Source organism: Oryx dammah, unplaced genomic scaffold (genome assembly GCF_014754425.2).
Source record: "Oryx dammah isolate SB20612 unplaced genomic scaffold, SCBI_Odam_1.1 HiC_scaffold_1, whole genome shotgun sequence".
NCBI classification, from domain to species: domain Eukaryota; kingdom Metazoa; phylum Chordata; class Mammalia; order Artiodactyla; family Bovidae; genus Oryx; species Oryx dammah.
Window position 1 is genome coordinate 17,553,768 of NW_024070185.1, and position 19,309 is coordinate 17,573,076.

General features: G+C 40.9%; 1 pseudogene; it reads left to right on the forward strand.

The window, feature by feature from the left end:
* Positions 1 to 11,846: 11,846 nt before the first annotated feature.
* On the forward strand, positions 11,847 to 12,701 carry LOC120865202 (annotated as a pseudogene).
* The last annotated feature ends 6,608 nt before the right edge of the window (positions 12,702 to 19,309 follow it).

Here is a 19,309-nt window from a genome sequence, read left to right on the forward strand (position 1 = left end):
GAACAATTTATAAAGGAGATCACAGCCACCAGGCAGGAATCCTCTCATATTCTGTGTTCCCTCCCCTCCCTATTTACTCTCCCTACCCCTATATCCCAAAAGCCATTTGTGTCTCTTGTTTCACTGTGGTTGGAAAAGGCTTTCCTCCTGCAGCTGAGGCTAGTCCCTTTTCTTGTGCTCAAGATCACACTCATCCTTCTCAAGAACCGCACTCCTATCCGTTAATTTCCATTTTTTCCCTCCTTCTCTCCTGTATTTTTAACTTCTTTATGCCCATCATAGTGAAAAGATCAGAGTCTTATGCACAGAAGATGCTCAATAAATGTCTGCACAAGAAATGAAAACAAGTAGTTTAAAGAAGGATTTGCGGAAGGATTCCCTTCCACTGTGTGTTCCTTTGGTGCAGCGATTTTCAAAATTCTCAGATGTAAAGTCCTTTGCTCAAATGCATTCTTACCTGAAGATTCTATTTGTAACATGTAAACACCCACTGTTTTAGTTGGGTGGAGTCAGGCAGAGAGAATGCAGGCCTGAAGCTTTGCAACCTCACTCTCTGCCTTTCCCCACTTTGGTGATGGAGTTTTCATGCAGTGTATTTAGCATACAGTGGGCACATTAAAGGGGCTTCCCAGGTGGTGCTAGTGGTAAAGAACCCTCCTGCTAATGCAGGAGATGTAAGTGACAGGGATTTAATCCCTGGGTCAGGAAGAGCCCCTAGAGGAGGGCATAGCAACTCACTCCAGTATTCCTGCCTGGAGAATCCCATGGACAGAGGAGTTTGGTGGGCCTAGTGGGCTCCAGTCCATGAGGTCGCAAAGAGTCAGACATGACTGAAGTGACTTTGCACACACACACAGGCACGTTAAAAATGAGATTTACTTAGAGAAATTATTAGCCACAACTTTTGAAGCTTATGTCACTTGCATTTAGATAGCTTGATTATCATGGCTGTTTCTCATTTCTAAAACTTGTTTACAGTGTTGACATTTACTGCCATTAGTGGGTAGCTTTTCTATTCAGATCAGCTTCAATAGGAGGAATATAACAATCAAACACAAAGTGGTGTCTGAACTCTCCTCTTACTTGAGAAGGGTTGGCAGGGCAACCAGATGGAGCTGTTCTCATCCAGTCTCAGAGTAAAGTAAAGAATGATAAATACATTGTCATGTATGAGAAAGAAGAGCCGCACCCATTAATCCTGTGCCTTTGATGATGCAGAAACACAGAACGCTCCGTATACGTTGTTTCCTCAGTCCTCAAAGATGTTTTATTAAGACACAAAGCCTCATCAAACCTGCTTTTCTTTGCTTCCCTGTTAAAGCACCAGTGACTGCATAGGATGAATTTGGATGGTGTTATTTGCTGGTTGCTAGGTTTTTTCCCCTCCCTTTGCTCTCACTTATTCTCTCGCTTTTGCTCCTGCTGCATTTCCTTTGTTGGGATGCCTGATGAATATCTGTAATCCTTGTGTCAGATTTACATGAGCTTGGGTCACCTTTAGAGCATCACAGCCACAGAAGCCAACAGAAATTCATATAATTGCCTTCCAGAAAGCTAAGGAAACTTGTTTGTTGGACACTTGAGTGGCTGTCCCCTGCTCACCCCCATTGATGGTGGGTTAGGTACTGTGAATCAAAAGAGATGATTTACTTAAAGTAAAACACACCTCTTCCAATGCCCACAGTTTATTCCAAAATTTACCAGTTTTATCCAGCCTCCAGCCTCACCCTTCACACCTCCCTACCTCCAAGGGAAACCTTGCTGCTCCTGCTGTAGAAGGGAAGAAAAACAGACAAGAATGAATGCTTGAAACGTCCACCCATCTCAAGTCCAGATTTGTCTTGATCTTCTTTTACCTTTGTTTTTTAGACTTCTTTTCAGAAGAGAAAGGTTCTTACTTCATTATTTTGATTCTATCTCTTCCTGCTACCTTGTGGACCCTTCATCTATGAGTTATTCTTCTTGACACTTCAATTTGCAATCTCTTCTCTGGCTTGATCTCTTTCTCTATCAAACCCTAAACTGAAAATGTGTGTGTGTGTGTGTGCTGGCTTTACCATCTCAAAACACTAGAAAATTGCTTCCTTTAATGCCAAACTTTCTCCAAAGAAATATCTCCTTTTATTGACTCCGTTGTCCCAGTTGCTAATCCCCTAGATGCGACTTCTAACCCCACTGTTATGCACAAGCTTTCCCTACTAATAAAGGTCACTGTTGCCTGCTTATTGTCATGTCTGTTCTTTCTTTCTTAGCCTTAAAGTCATACAATCTCTATAGTATTTGGCTCTTTTAACCACTCTTCTTTCTTTTTTTTTAAGTTAATGTTTATTGGCCATTAGTTGATTTACAATGTTATGTCAGTTTCTGCCGTACAGCAAAATGACTCAGTTATACATAAGCACATATCTACTCTTTAGATTCTTTTCTCACGTAGGTCATTACAGGGCATTGAGTAGAGTTCCCTGTGCTGTACAGCAGGTCCTTATTTGTTATTTTATGTATAGTAGTTTGTATATGTCATTCCCAATTTCTCAATTTATCCTTTCTCCCACTTTCCCCCCATGGGCTTCCCAGGTGGCACTGGTGGTAAAGAACCCACCTGCCAATGCAGGAGACACAAGAGACACGGGTTCTATCCTGGACTGCGGGGATTTCCTGGAGAAGGGCATGGTAACCCACTCCGGTATTCTCATCTGGAGAATCCCATGGCCAGAGGAGCCCAGTGGGCTACAGTCCATAGGGTCAGAAAGAGTCAAACACCACTAAGCGACTTAGTACACACCACCTTTCCCTCATATGTTTGTTTCCTATATCTTCTTTATCTTTCTATAAACAATTTCTCCTCTAAATACTGTATGGCTACATTGATCAGGGGCCTGCAAGGGGCTTACCCTCTTGCATTAGGTAATCAAGTAGGGTAACTAATGATGGTTAATGTGAGACTATTTACATGCTTCCTTCCTAACATATATCTTACAAGATATACCCATTTGAAGGCAGAGTTCCAAAGAATAGCAAGGAGAGATAAGAAAGCCTTCCTCAGTAATCAATGCAAAGAAATAGAGGAAAACAATAGAATGAGAAAGACTACAGATCTCTTCAAGAAAATTAGAGATACCAAGGGAACACTGGATGTGAGTCTGAGTGAACTCCGGGAGTTGGTGATGGACAGGGAGGCCTGGCGTGTTGCGATTCATGGGGTCGCAAAGAGTCGAACATGACTGAGTAACTGAACTGAACTGAATGAACTGAAGGGAACATTGCATGCAAATATGTGCACAATACAGGATAGAAATGATATGTCCCTAACAGAAGCAGAAGATATTAAGAAGTGGTGGCAAGAATACACAGAAGAACTATATAAGAAAGATCTTCATGACCCAGACAACCACAATGGTGTGCTCACTCACCTAGAGCCAGACATCCTGGAATGCGAAGTCAAGTGGGTCTTAGGAAGCATCATTATGAACAAAGCTAGTGGAGGGGATGGAATTCCAGTTGAGCTATTTCAAATCCTAAAAGATGATGCTGTGAAAGGGCTGCACTCAATCTGCCAGCAAATTTGGAAGACTCAGCAGTGGCCACCTGACTGGAAAAAGTCAGTTTTCATTCCAATCCCAAAGAAAGGCAATGCCAGAGAATGTTTAAACTACTGCACAATTGCACTCATCTCACATGCTAGCAAAGTAATGCTCAAAATTCTCCAAGCCAGGCTTCAACGGTATGTGAACTGAGAACTTCCAGATGTCCAAACTGGATTTAGAAAAGGCAGAGGAACCAGAGATCAAATTGCCAACATCTGCTGGATCATCGAAAAACAAGAAAATTCCAGAAAAACATCTATTTCTGCTTTATTGACTATGCCAAAGCCTTTGACTGTGTGGATCACAGTAAACTGTGGAAAATTCTGAGAGAGATGGGAATACCAGACCACCTGACCTGCCTCATGAGAAATCTGTATGCAGGTCAAGAAACAACAGTTGGAACTGGACATGGGACAACAGACTGGTTCTAAATTGGGAAAAGAGTAATGTCAGGGCTGCATATTGTCACCCTGCTTATTTAACTTATATGAAGAGTATATCATGTGAAATGCCCAGCTGGATGAAACACAAGCTAAAATCAAGATTGCCAGGAGAAATATCAATAACCTCAGAAACACAGATGACACCATCATTATGGCAGAAAGTAAAGGAGAACTAAAGAGTTTCTTGATGAAAGTGAAAGAGGAGAGTGAAAAAGTTGGCTAAAAACTCAACATTCAGAAAACTAAGATCATGACATCCAGTCCAATCACTTCATGGCAAATAGATGGGGAAACAATGGAAACAGTGACAGACTATATTTTTTGGGCTCCAAAGTCACTGCAGATGGTGACTGCAGCCATGAAATTAAAAGATGCTTGCTCCTTGGAAGGAAAGCTATGATCAACCTAGACAGCATATGAAAAAGCAGAGACATTACTTTGCCAACAAATGTCCATCTAGTCAAAGCTATGGTTTTTCCTGTGGTCATGTATGGATGTGAGATTTGGACTATAAAGAAACCTGAGTGCTGAAGAATTGATGCTTTTGAACTGTGGTTTTGGAGAAGACTATTGAGAGTCACTTGGACTGCAAGGAGACCCATCTAGTCCATCCTAAAGGAAATCAGTCCTGAATATTCGTTGGAAGGATTGATGCAGAAACTGAAACTCCAATACTTTGGCCACCTGATGCAAAGAACTGACTCGCTGGAAAAGACCCTGATGCTGGGAAAGATTGAAGGCGGGAGGAGAAGGGGCTGACAAAGGATGAGATGTTTGGACGGCATCACTGACTCAATGGACATGAGTTTGAGTAGGCTCCGGGAGTTTGGTGATTGACAGGGAAGCCTGGCATGGTGATGTCCATGTGGTTGCAAAGAGCTGGACATATTGAGTGACTGAACTGAACTGCCACACTCAGGCCTGAAGGGGCCACAGGGAACTCTCTTTGAAGTTGAGTAGCTGACAGGAGTTCTGTTCTGTTGGAGTTCCTTTGGCAAAGGAACATGGCCAACCTTGGCTCCCTGGGAGGGAAAGATCCGGGAGAGTATACACTCTGCTCCCCTCATCTGCCATCTGTGGTCATGGCCAGACTCGGTTGGAAGCTAGAGAGGTGGTTTGATGCAGTCCCTAAAGACCAGCTTCCTCAGGCTACAGAACACATCAGAGAAACAGGGCAACTGACGTGATGCAGTCAGCAATGTAAACATGAATGCATATTTACAAAATAAGTGCAGAATGTGTAGAATAACAACACAACACCTGCCTCTATACCCTTTCTCTTACTCTCAGAGTGAAGGCTGACTTCAGGTATCTGCCTACCTGGATTTCCTCTTTCACTTAACCACTGGCCCCTGAGAATTTCTTAATTGTCTGCTAGCTCATTGATATATATTATTTATATTCTGCCCAGCATTCTTTGCTCTTTTCAGGAGAAGAGTTCCTCAGTGTGTCTCGTCTGAGAATCTGCTAGATACGGAAGCTCCTTGTTCCTTTTCAGACTGCTTTTATCCTTGGCTTCTTACTGTGGCCAAGGTGGAATTTTCACCTTGCTGCTTATTGCACTTTTTATTCTCACAGGTAGAAGACGTCAACTTTGGCTTTTGGTAAGACAGAGATTTTCGTAAATGTGTAACATATCAAAACTATACTTATGCTTTGTCCTAATTCTCAATGTGAGCAGGAGAAAGGTTACTTTGTCCTCAGACCTCTTCACTTTCCTGAGCTTCCCTCTGTGCTTTCACTCACCTAATGGGCAGTGTTACGTAATTAGAATGCTCCAAACTAAACTCCTCTCCATCCAATTCTGCTTCTTGTCCTGTCTTTTCTTCTTTGTATAGGGATAACGCTGTCCAGTCATTAAACTAGATACCTATGTTAGTAATGGGACTCTTTTTTCATGTACTGGTTACTTCCTGGAGCTTCTGAAGAGTAAATTGCCATTTTTAAGATGCAGCATGGCATGTTTCTTCTTTTCTGCTTGGCTGGATGTGGGCACATTGACGGTAGAGGCAGTTGGGTTTCTCAGAAGTCAAGTTAGACCATATGGACTTAAAGGTCCTCCCATATTTTTAAAAATTGTTTTAATTGTGCTTGCCACTCAGTACTGGCACAGCCAATTTATCTGGTCCGTAATCAGTTTCCTAGCACGTACAGAGGAATGGGGTTATCTAAGAGAGAAGTCTGGGTATGTGTATTCACAGTAATGTAACGACACTGTGTTCATTTTGTTGTCATGCTTTTTCTGTGAACTCTGTATAAGTCACCTTCCATTCTCTTCCAGCCCTGTTTTCACCAGTGATGGTGTCTCACACTATGAAATGAACCATGCTTCACCTGGGCAGCCTTGTTTTGTCTATTTGCATTAATTGATTTTCCTGATATTTTCACATCTTAGTTTTCCTTTATTTTCTCGTATCCCTCACCCTCATCCCACATCCAGTTGGAAATCAGTTCCTGTCAATTCTTTCCCCTAAATATGCCTCAGATTATATCTCCTTTTCACTTCTGCCCCAACTCCCTTACATAGGCTCTCCTGATTTTCTACAGCAGACTCCCAGTGATGCATGCTGCATCTGCAGTAATCATTTTAGCCTGTAAATCAGACCACAGTGGAGGTCTGTGTAAGAACGTGGGGTAGACCTATAAGTGGGGTAGATGGTGTTTCCTCCTCCCACAACTGCCATCTAATGTTGGCATCTGTCCTCTTGGAGAGAGTTACTGGGAACATCTCAGTCTACTCAAGTGACCTCTAAGTCCACTGGGATTCTTGGGTTACCTTGTAGTTTTCATGGGCCTGCACATACATGGCCTAGTATTGGAGGACCTCATTGTTTCGTTGTTAAGTTGTATCTGACTCTTATGGGGCCCCTTGGACTTCTGCCTGCCAGGCTCCTCTGTCCATGGGATTTTGCAGGCAAGAATACTAGAGTGGGTTGCCATTTCCTTCTCCAGGGGAATCTTCCTGACCCAGGGAACGGACCCATGTCTCCTGCATTGGCAAGTGGATTCTTTAGCACTGAGCCACCAGGGAAGCCAGATCCTCATTACTCCTCAAATCTTTACTGTAAGGTCAGACCCCGGGGGCCATGATGGGCCACCCCTCCTCTCCCCAGCCAGCGGGGGAAGTCCCTAACGGAGGGAGCCTCCCAGATGCCAGGGACCAAGGACAGCACACTCCGCCAGCTAAAGCCGCCCCACCCCCAGCTGCATGAACCACGCCACCTCAGCTGCATAAGCCACCCCACCTCAGCCGCATAGAGAAACCTATCGGCTCACGACGCCGCGAACCAGCAGCCTATCCAAACTCCCATCCGCTAGCCCAGCCATCCCTTGCAACATGCATATATAAACAAACTCCCAACGCGGTTCGGCGCGGATTCCCTGACCTGCCCCGTTCGGTCTGGGAACCCCGCCCTGGAGCGCTTCGCCATTAAAGCCCGTTAGACATTTTTTGGTGTACCTGGTCGTCTTTTACCTAACATTTACCGTGGCATTGATTTGCAATTTTAACCAATCCGATTGTTGCTGTATTTCTGTAAGAGCCAATACACAGAGGAATGTGAGTTCTGAGGAGGAACATTCCTCCTCCTTTATGCAGAGACATCTCCCTTTATGCCAGACATTTTTCTCTCCTCCACTACAGAGTCAGTCATATTTAGATTTATTACTACTGATCTATTTCACTTCAAAGCCAGTAAACCTGTGTTGTCTTTACTTCTGTTTTTTCTTCACAAAGGTAGAGCAAACTGGGGGCTTTCCAGGTAGCACAGCTGTTAAGAATCTGCCTGCCGGTGCAGGAGATACAGGAGATACAAGTTCGATTCCTGAGTCGGGAAGATCCCCTGGGGTAAGAAATGGCTACCCACTCCAGTATCCTTGCCTGGGAAATCCCGTGGACCGAGGGGTGCGGCAGGCTACAGACCATGGGGTCACAGAGAGTCGGGCACGACTCAGCACCGGCACCAGCACCACCAGAGAGAATTGAAGGATAAATCCTGGAAAGCTTGAAGAGAACCCCTTCCCTTAGCCAGTCTTGAGCCGAACTACTCCCACTCTTGAATCCAGAAGCTGAGGATTGTTTTTTCAAACCCAGTAAACTTTGGAGTCATTTCTTTTCTTGTTACTCCAAATCTCCTTCAAATTTTCCTTCTCAGAAATGCTTCATTCTCTCATATTTCTAACTCAGTTTCATCCTCAAACCAAAGGCTTCCTGTCAACATACCCTAACTTCTCTCTTTCTCAAACAACTCTGAGCTCACTGAGGCTTATTTCATCCCCAGCTCCAGGTGGCAGGTAGAAGACAGGATGCCAGTATTAGCTTTGTGCCACCAGTCCATTCTGAAGGAAATCAGCCCTGGGATTTCTTTGGAAGGAATGATGCTGAAGCTGAAACTCCAGTACTTTGGCCACCTCATGTGAAGAGTTGACTCATTGGAAAAGACTCTGATGCTGGGAGGGATTGGGGGCAGGAGGAGAAGGGGACGACCGAGGATGAGATGGCTGGATGGCATCATGGACTCGATGGACTCGAGTCTGAGTGAACTCCGGGAAATGGTGATGGACAGGGAGGCCTGGCGTGCTGTGATTCATGGGGTCGCAAAGAGTCGGACACGACTGAGCAACTGAACTGAACTGAACTGAAGCAGCAGAAGTGAAAGCACTGAATGTCTGTGTGCCCAAGGCTAAAGAGACGTTGAAGTGAATTTTAAATATTTTGACTAAGAGGGAGTGGAAAAGCTGTCCATACAATTAAAAAATTTTTCAATTAAAAAAAAAAGCAGCAGCAGTCTCCAAATCAAGTTAATCGAAAAAAAATTTAAATGCCATGATTATGTTCTTCTAAAACAACCAAGCAAATCTATGAATTTAGGTAAACACGCTCAGGTCTCCTAATGCCTTTGTTAGTCTTCTGTGCTTTAAGCCACTTGTTTTCCCTTTGTAAACCCAAATTGTCAATCTGATCATGTCTTAAAAACATCAGATATACTTTAAGTTAAAAAAAAAAAAGCTCACAAAAATTTTACTTTCGAATTCCAAGCCAGGGTGAAATTTAATTGCAGTTATAAACCCTCTGAGCAAGGGTTTATCTGGAATTGCCAACATAACCCCAAGTTCAGCAATGCAAATGACACTGCTATAATAAAAGAAATAAAAAAGCTTTCAATATGTTGTCTAAGAACTTGAGCACATTGAAAGTGATTTATAAGCAGGCAGACTAAACATTTAAATGCGTTTCCTAGCAATGGTATATTTTTCAATACAGCAAGCACTCTCATATGTGATTCTGTATTCCAAGACAGCGCTGCTTCTGACAATATAAGTCCTTTCTGATAGGGTAACATTTCCAATCCAAGATTAAAATCTTGGAAACTTGTCAACAGAAAAGGATGATAATATGAGTGAAACTGCAGCTATCAAAGAAAAATGCCTCGCAAGTAATTTCTGTAATGGTCAACTTCTAGTAATTTTCCCTTCCCCTTTTACTCTTAAGTAAAGGGGTTGGCCTGAAGGTCATTTTAATATTTTGGATAAGTACAGTTACAAACGAGAAATTCATGAACACAGGAAAAAGTGAGTCATTTAATACCACAAAAATCAACTTTTTACATTGCCTTTCTTATTTCCATTTCTAATGCAGACCATAGGGAATATTTTTCTTCTGATGAATAGAGGTTTAAGCAATGAGTTGACAATAAACCCTTGAACTTCATGAAGCACTAAAAATTAGAGGATCAGAGAGTCTTAAGTTTTCTTGAGTATATTTCCATAATTTTTTTCTGTTACTTTATTTAATCTTTCACTACTCCAGAGACTAGAACTGAGTGACCTACTAGGTCTTTTCCATTTTTTTTCTTATAATTCTCTTTTTCTGTTTAGGATGTGGGTGATCTCTTTAATCTCTGGTATGCCCTTGGCTATACCCAGGTAAATTGGGGTGATTCTCAGTTTTACGAGCTATACAGGATGGAGTATTATGGGCCAAAGAGTATGTCTGAAAAAGTTCAGAACATTTATACAGTTTTATTACTGTGATATTTCTAAATTATTTTATTCCCATCACACACTATGGTAGCTAAAGTGAATTTCAAAGTCTAGTTTCTTATTTTTCCTTTGGTTGGATATATCTTGCCTCTATAATATTCTTTTCTTCCCTGAATACTCAGCATTTTCCTTATCATGGTTCTGAGTATTTCAAATCACAAATACACACACATACACAGACATTCTGTTTCTTTCTCAAAACTTACGTTTTCCTTTATTTGATGATAAATCAAGTATAATTCAACACTTAATTATTAACTATCTACTAGTCTGTGTCATTCAGGCCCTGTGCTGTCCCTGGGGGACGCACTACTAAATTAGATGTGCACTGTTTCAGGTAGCTCAAGGTCTGATAAAGAAGCTGGATGTGTTTGTTAGTCATCAGATTTCAGAGTAATGGTCCTAGGGGAGGGATAAACAGACAGGCTCATAAAGGACCAACGTACCCAGTGTCAGGGGTCAGGGAAGTCTCCCTACAGCAGCGCTTTTCAAAGTGTGGTCCTTGAATTACAGCATCATATCACCTGGGAACTTGTCAGAAACACAAACTCTGAGGCTCCATCCCAGACGTACTAAATCAAAAACTCTAGGGAGGGTCTTTTGTCTGTTTTGCAGTAAGCCCTCTGGATGGTTCTGATACATGTCTAGGTTTAATAACCACTGCCTCAGGGTCAGTAACAACTTTGTAAGGAAAATATGCTTTCTTTACTATCAGGCTCATTTACATAATTGATACCTCTTGATAATTAAGTCATCTAAGATCTCCTATTCTTTTCTTTGTCTCTAAACTGTACTGAAAAAGTGCAACAGCTTCCATTTTAAACAACTGTTATTTACATATACTTTCCCTGTCCACACACATTTAAATGGTTTAAAGGTAGAAGACAAATAATTAATTACATTGGAGTTACACAATGCAAAACATCATTAACAGCAACAACCTGATTCTTTTGAAAACAAAATAGGCCCAATCGTCCAAATTAATCAAATGAGTCTTCCTAGAAATCTAGTTTGTCTGTGAATGTGAGAACATTTGTGTCCTAGTACTCAATATTTTGAAGCACCATTCTGTTTCTTGGAGATGATGAAGCAGCCGGGAGTCCATTCTTATCCCTATGCAACAAGAGTAGAATTCATATCTTCTTGCCCCACACCCTCTTCTCCATGGGAATGAAGGCAAATGGAAGAAATGAAACTAGACAAGAGCTGAACTAAATTGAGTGATGTTTTAATTATATGCCTTCCTTCTGAGTTGCTTCAGTTGTGTCCCACTTTTTAAATTATAGTTTTACATTATAAGTAAAATGATTTGTTGTTCAGTTCAGTTGCTAAGTCGGATCCAACTCTTTGCAACCCCATGGACTGCAGCACAGCAGACTTCCCTGTCCTTCACTATGTTGCAGAGTGTGCTCAAACTCATGTCCATTGAGTCGATGATGCTGTCCAACCAACTCAAGTAAAATGATGGAATTTATTTTTTGATAAGAATATATACTTATCCTTGTGTACAAGAACCAACTGTATACAACTACTGGTGAATTGTTTTATAAAGAATTATTAGTGAGGGTCAGGGAAGCCTGGCGTGCTGCTGTCCGGAGGGTCGCAAGAGTTGGACACAAGTTAGCAACTGAACAACAACAACAGTTTGAAAATTAAATGGGCATCTTAAAAAACAAAACTCAAAAGTTGTCCATGGCAGTGGCCACGTGTCGTTGTGACTGACGGCGCCGGTTGTCTCGGAAGCACACTCTGCTGGCCACTCTCGCAGCCCCGGCAGATGGGCAGCACATCTGTGAATGAGATCTTCGTTGGCTGCAGGACTTTTTGGCTGCAGGACATCCGAGAGAAAATCCAAAAAGTTGTACAGTGTCTAGAACAAACAGCTCGAGAGATTTTAACTCTACTGCAAGGGGTCCATCAGTGTGCTGGGTTTCAGGACATTCCAAAGAGGCATTTGAAAGCTCGAGAACAGTTTGGTACAGTAAAGACACATCTAACGTCTTTGAGGAGAGGGCAATGGCAACCCACTCCAGTACTCTTGCCTGGAAAATCCCATGGACGGAGGAGCCTGGTGGGCTGCCGTCTATGGGGTCGCACAGAGTTGGACACGACTAAAGCGACTTAGCAGCAGCAGCAGCAACATCTTTGGAAAACCAAGTTTCCTGCGGAACAGTATTACAGGTTTCACGAGGACTGGAGATTTGTGCTGCAGTGCCTGTCTTCTTGGCAGCGTTTGTTGTGTCCTTGGAGTCCGAAACCATAGTGAACCGAGAAGTGGTTACCAAGATCCTTGGCAATGAGCGTGATCCGAAGAAGCGATTTCACTTGGATGTGGAAGATTATCTCTCGGGAGTTCTCATTCTCGCTAGTGAACTGTTGAGGTTATCCGTCAACAGCGTGACCGCCGGAGACTACTCCCGGCCCCTGCACATCTCCACCTTCATCAAACGAGCTGGATTCCAGCTTCTGCCTCCTCAACCTCAAAAATGATTCCCTGAGGAAGCGCTAGGAGGGCCTGAAGTATGATGTGAAGAAAGTGAAGGAGGTGGTCGACGATCTCTCCATCCGGGGCTGCAACAGGGAGCCGGCAGCTGCCTGCGTGAAGCAGGGGGCTCCCCGCCGGCCCTGCTGACTCCAGCGGTGCCCACCGGCCCAGCCCAGCGCCTCCCATGGTAGTTAGGATACGCCGTTGTTTCTTAACTGGTTGTGTGGTGTTTCAGGGTTGAAGCACTTTTTAGGGGGTGACAGAATAACCTTTACAAGGATAGGTTTTTCTTTGTTTTCAGTGAATTTGCCCTGTAACTCAGTATACACTTCAGTTTTGTCAGAAAACGTACATGTCGATCTCTTGCTAAAGTTCTTTTCTTGCTTGCCGCCCCCCACCCCCTAAAAAGAAATTGTCCATTGTACAATGCTAATACAAGAGTTTTTTTATAACTTTGTAAATATTATGCTATGTTATCTTATTTAATACTGTTATTAATAATTCAGTATTCTATTATAATGATTCAGATATGTCATGTCACAAATTGTTCCCTGAAATATAATTACAAATCGAATGGGTCCCTACGTTCTTTAAATATCTCTCACCATTCTTAAAAATATATCTTTGCACATACAGCAATATAAAAGATATTCTTAATCTGTTCACTTCATTCTGATTTAAGTTCCATCATCTTTTCTAAAAATTTTTTGTTGAAATAGCATTGATTTACAATGTTGTGATAGTTTCAGATGTACAGAAAGTGTTTCACTTATGGATACATATATATATATGTTCTTCTTAATATTACTTTCCATTATAGGTTATTGTAAAATATCAAGTATAGTTCCCTATGTTATATAGTAGGTCCTTGTTGGTTATCTTAACAATAACCTTGTTGGTTATTTATATATGGTAGTGTGTGTGTTTTAATCCCAAACACCTAGTTTATGCTTCTCCTCCCTTCTCCTTGGTAATAAGTTTGTTCTCTGTGTCTGTAAGTCTATTTCTGTTTTCTAAAAAAGTTCATTTGTATCATGTTTTTAAATTGCACATATATGTGATATCATATGATATTTGTCTTTCTCTGTTAATATGATATATCATATTACATATTAACTGTCTATTAATATGATATCATATCATATTATATATTAACTGATATCATATCAGTTAATATGATAATCTCCAGGTCCATCCATGGCACTACAAATGGCTGTATTTCATTCACTTTTATAGCTGAGTAATATTCCATTGCATATATATATATATATATATATACACGACATCTTCTTTATCCATTCATCTATTGATGGATACTTAAGTTGCATCCATGTCTTGGCCATTGTAAATAGTGCTGCTATGAACTTTGGGGTGCATGTATCTTTTTGAAGTATGGTTTTCTCTGGATACATACCCAGGAGTGGGATTGAAGGATAATATGGTAGCTCTATTTTTAGTTTTTTAGGGAGCTTCCACACTGTTTTCCATAGTGATTGTAGTATCTGACACTCCCACCAACAGTGTAAAGAAGGGTTCCTTTTTCTCCACAACCCTCCAGCATTTATTAATATTATTTGTAGGCTTTTTGATGTCAGCCATTCTGACTGGTGTGAGGTAGTTTTGATTTGCATTTCTCTAATAATGATGTTCGGCATATTTTCTTGTGCCTTTTGAATGTCTGAATGCTTCTTTGGAGAAATGTCTATTTGGATGTTCAGCCTATATTTTGATTGGGTTGTTTGTTTTTTTGATATTGAGTTGTATGAGCTGTTTGTATATTTTGGAGATTAATCCATTGTCAGTTACATCATTTGCAAATATTTTCTCTCATTCTGTAAGATGTTTTTTTTTTTTTGGTTTTATTCATGGTTTTCTTTGACATGCATTTCTATATACTACTGATGAAAGATCTGAAAGAGAAATTAAGGAAACAATCCCATTTACTGTTGCATTAAAAAGAATAAAATACCTAGGAATAAACCTACCTAAGGAGAGAAAAGACCTATACACCACAAACTATAATACACTGCTGAAAGAAATCAAAGATGACACAGACAGATGGAGAGATACACTGTGTTCTTGGATTAGAAGAATTAATATTGTCAACATGACTACCCAAGGCAATCTACAGATTCAATGCAATTCCTATCAAATTATCAATGGTATTTTCCACAGAATTAGAACAAAAACTTTTAAATTTTATGAAAACACAAAACACCCCAAATAGCCAAAGCAATTTTGAGAAAGAAAAACAAGCTGGAGGAATCAGGCTTCCTGGCTTCAGTGAAGAGTAAAAGTGAAAGTGTCTGACTCTTTGCAACCACATGGACTGTAGCCCACAAGTCTTCTCTGTCCATGGGATTCTCCAGGCAAGAATACTGGAGTGGGGAGCCATTCCCTTCTCCAGAGGATCTTCCCAACCCAGGGACTGAATCTGGTTCTCCTGCATTGCCAGCAGAATCTCTACTGTCTGAGCCACCAGGGAAGCCTATACTACAAAGCTACAGTTATCAAAACCATATGGTACTGGCACAAAAGCAGACATATAGATAAACGGAAGAGGATAGAAAGTTCAGAAATAAACCCATGCTAATAACCCATGGTCAATTAGTTTATGACAAAGGAGTCAAGAATATAGAAGGGGTAAAAGAATCTCTGCAGTAAGTGATGCTTGGAAAACTGGACGCTACATGTAAAAGAATGAAATCAGAACATTCTCTAATCCTATACATCATCTCTTTATTGGACTTTTTTCAAAATTTGCCAACCTGGCTCCCAGACCACTGTACTTACCCTCCACCCCATTCTAAGCACATCATGACAAGATTTATTTAACATGCATATGTTATTCCCCTTATGAATATGCTTAACTGTCCTTCTCTGCCATAAAGGCTTTCGTAATCAGGTCCTTGCTGATTTCTCAATTTTCACATTTTCACACTTCCAACTTACCACTTGTTTAAAGCAATATATAAACTTATTTGCAGTTTTTCTTAAAAAAATTTCCAACTCTTTTCTTGTTTCTGTGAGAGCAAGACTGCTGTTTCCTCTATCTGGAACACCCTCCTCTTCCTGGAAAACCTGGATAATTCATACCCTTCATTCAACACTGAGCATTATCTCTTTTGTGAAAGTTTTCCACCTCTTCTGCTAAACTAGATTCCTTCATATTGTTTCCGTACAACAAGACAAATGTATTTATTTATTATTATTATTATATGTACACATGGCGTGTAAATAAAACATTTAGTAGCTATAGTATACATAGTGCATACCATCTTTAAGATGATGCTCTCTCTGGGTGGGGAAGAAGAAAGCACAACTATATGTATGATAATTTATTTATTAAAAATGAAGCAAATGACAAAATATTCAAGTTAGATAAACTTGGGTAGTAGGTATATGGGTGTTGGTTCAGTTTTCTCTGTACTTTAAAATATTTAATGTTTTCTTGATTTAAAGTAAGTTGAAAAAATATGGTAGTTTATAGTTAAATCATGGGGTAAATAACCAAGCAGACTGTAGAATCTTTGCTTTGGGAGATTACAAAATCTGTGTGTGTGTGTGTGTGTGTGTGTGTGTGTGTGTGTGTGTGTGTGGTGTGTCTATTTTAAAAACCAAAACTCTAAGATTGCAAGTTATGGGTTCCAACTACTTGATACTTGTGTTCCAGTTCACACCTAAGCGTCTCCATTTATAGAAACCTCAACATCTTTTCAGGTAGCCCATCGGGAATTCCTGCTCTGTCCTACTTGTACTTCTTGGAATGCATTGAGGTAGTTGTGAGTTTTCTCTTTTTAATATTGCGTTCTTTCTCAATATGATTTTATTGATGTCTTTTCTTCATCCTGATCACCCTTTTTAGGATACAACGCAGAGTTTTTCTTAGTATATGAAGGAATACAGTCTACATAGACAAGAGCAGAGGTATTCATTGCCTCACTCATTTTAGACACTTGATTTGTCTGACATAATCTCAGGTTTATATGATACTTTTGAAAGTCAAATCACACAAATGGAGCATTTGAAGGTTACTGCTGCCAAGTCTGAATTCCTCTGTTCTCTGTACACTTGAACCACTAGCCCTTGACATAGGTCAGGAAAACATTGTTAATTGCATTAAAACATTTTGTAGAGCTTATGACGAATCACTATTTCCTTTTGGATACTAATGTTGGATACATTGGTACAACTGTAATATCATCGAGGCTTCTTTTCCTGCATCTTGCCCTTAAGGGTATCATGAGAGAACTTGTCAAAAGCTTTTCTGAAATCTGGCTGCACTGTTTCTACTCTGTTCTCTGATCTCCTAGTGTAGTAACTCTGTCACTAGAAAATGAGGTTAGTGTGACAGGACTATTCTTAGTGAGCTCACGCTGAGTTTACCACTTCTTTTTCTAAGTGCTCAGAAGCCATTGTTTAGAAAAAAAAAATGTTCTAGAATCTTGCCCTGAATAGATGTCAAGCTCAGTGCTCTCTAGTTCATGAATATGCATTCTTCCTCTTTTTATAAATCCAAATGACACTTGCCTGTATCCAATTTTCCAGGAGCTCTTTTCCTCTGTGGTTTTTCTCAGGTGCACTGACAATGATTCAGCCATTTCTACAAGTTCTCTGAGGATGCTGAAACATACTCCCGGGCCAGGAGTCCAGGATTCATTTGGCATAGCACCTTTTCATCTCCTCATTTATTTAAGAATACATCTATCACCTGTTTGAGAAGGGAATAGGAAATCGATTAACCCAAACTGTAGTTAAGGTCGTGTTTGGTTTGATGGTCAATAGGAAAGTGAATCAAGTTTAGAGGAAAAACTGTTATTAGAGGGCTTGAAGCATATGCAGCAGTATGCTAGGTGCTAAGAGATGAGAATAAGATAAAGCCAAAGCCCTGGTCTTAAAAATCTGATAGTCAGGTTGGGGGAAATAAAACTTTTAATACCAGAACCCATATAGTTTAATTTGGGAATAAAGCAGGACTTCAAAGAACACAATCCTTGCCATCAAAAGGATTTAAAAAAATAGCTCAAATTGTTTCCTTATATTCCTAATACTATCAAAAAGGTATATTAAAACTCGTTTAAATGTTGCAATATTACTATGGTGTGTACTGACTGCTTCACTGGCCAGAGGTTGTCAGTAAATTCTAAACCTAGGTGTGTGCTAAAATGAACCTTCATTTGTGGTAACATCTGTTTCTGAGTTGAAATGTTGATACACTAATAGGAGAAGGAAGGGGGTAATGGTTCTACTGCTAAGCCAACCTCTCATGCCACCAGGCTTGTTGGGAGAGGGGAGGGTAGGAGCAGAGAGCAGGACAGTAGGCAGAATGGCAGAATGGCTGAGGAAGAGAGCAACAATGCCTTGGTCCTTGGGGTCTTTCCTATATGCTATCTCCTATGCAAGGGGACTCCCACTTATTGAGCACCTCTTTATGCCAGGAATGCTGTTAGGTACTTTGAATGCCATATTAGATTTGTTCCTCCACAAGCCTGTAGGATAGTGCATGCATGTGTGTGCGTGCTCAGTTGTGTCCAACTCTTTGCAACCAGATGGACGGTAGCCCACCAGACTACTCTGTCCAGGGGATTTTCCAGGCAAGAAGATTGGGGCAGGTTGCCATTTCCTTCTTCAAGGGGTCTTCCTGGCCCAGGGATTGAACCCACATCTCCCTCATCTCCTGTACTGGCAGGTGGATTCTTTACCACTATGCCACCTGGGAAGCCCAAAATAGTGTATCCTTATTTTACAAGTGAGGAAACTGAGCTCAGAGAGCTGGAGTCATTTGCTCAAAGGTCACATTAATGCTAAATGGCAGACCTGGGATGTAACCTCAGATGCATCTGATTTCAGTGCTATTTTATTTTTATTACATGACACTCTCTGGATAGAAGCAAATTGGGACTTGAAGAGACTTTTCTTCTTGTCCTTACAAAATATCTTGGCACCTAGAGAAAGGCAAAATTTCGCCCATGTTTCAAGCTGATTGTCATATTCTGCTAGTTTTATTAAATGTACTTTAACTTTTTATATCATAGAATAAATACAGTCTAATTATTTCATGAAGTAATGTCATTCTGTTACCATATATAGATGAGGTGTATTTTCATAGACGTTTTCTCTATTTGGGACTTGATATCAAGAAAATGAAATTTGCAAAGATAACTCCTTGCTACCTGATTATTTACTACATGAGGACAGCACTTGGTGAATGGCCCTTGTCTGAACTGAGTTTCCTAGTTATTAGCACAACAGGTGCTGCAAAATGAGGTCTGTGAACTGAAGGCCAATTTTTGTGCAGAGGATAAAATGTGAAACAATAGATAGCTCAGGAGAGGACATGGTATATGGGGATACAGTGTCCCTGCAAGGGACAGATGCGTATTGCTGAGCAAGGGCTGTTCCAAAGAGCCCGCTGACTGTTAATGCAATCAGAACCTTGAGCTCTAAATTAAAGCAGGAGAAGAACAGCAGAAAGACGCAGTGCCTGTAACTATAACCTAGAGCCTAAAGGTGCTGGGGGAGAACACTGCAGGAGCAGTAACCCTCTTTTGCTGTTGGTTTCTGTTGGTTTCTTTACAGGAATTTGGAATGCCTGGTTGTAAGGAGGGGGGTTAACAATGCAGATGTGTGAGTGGGGATTAGATTTGGGGAGGGTAACCGACTGGAGACAACTAGAGACGCCAGGATATTCCTGTGTGTGTGTGTGTTGAGGGGGATATTAGCAAAGGGATATTAGGCATTGTCAGAGAGCCCTG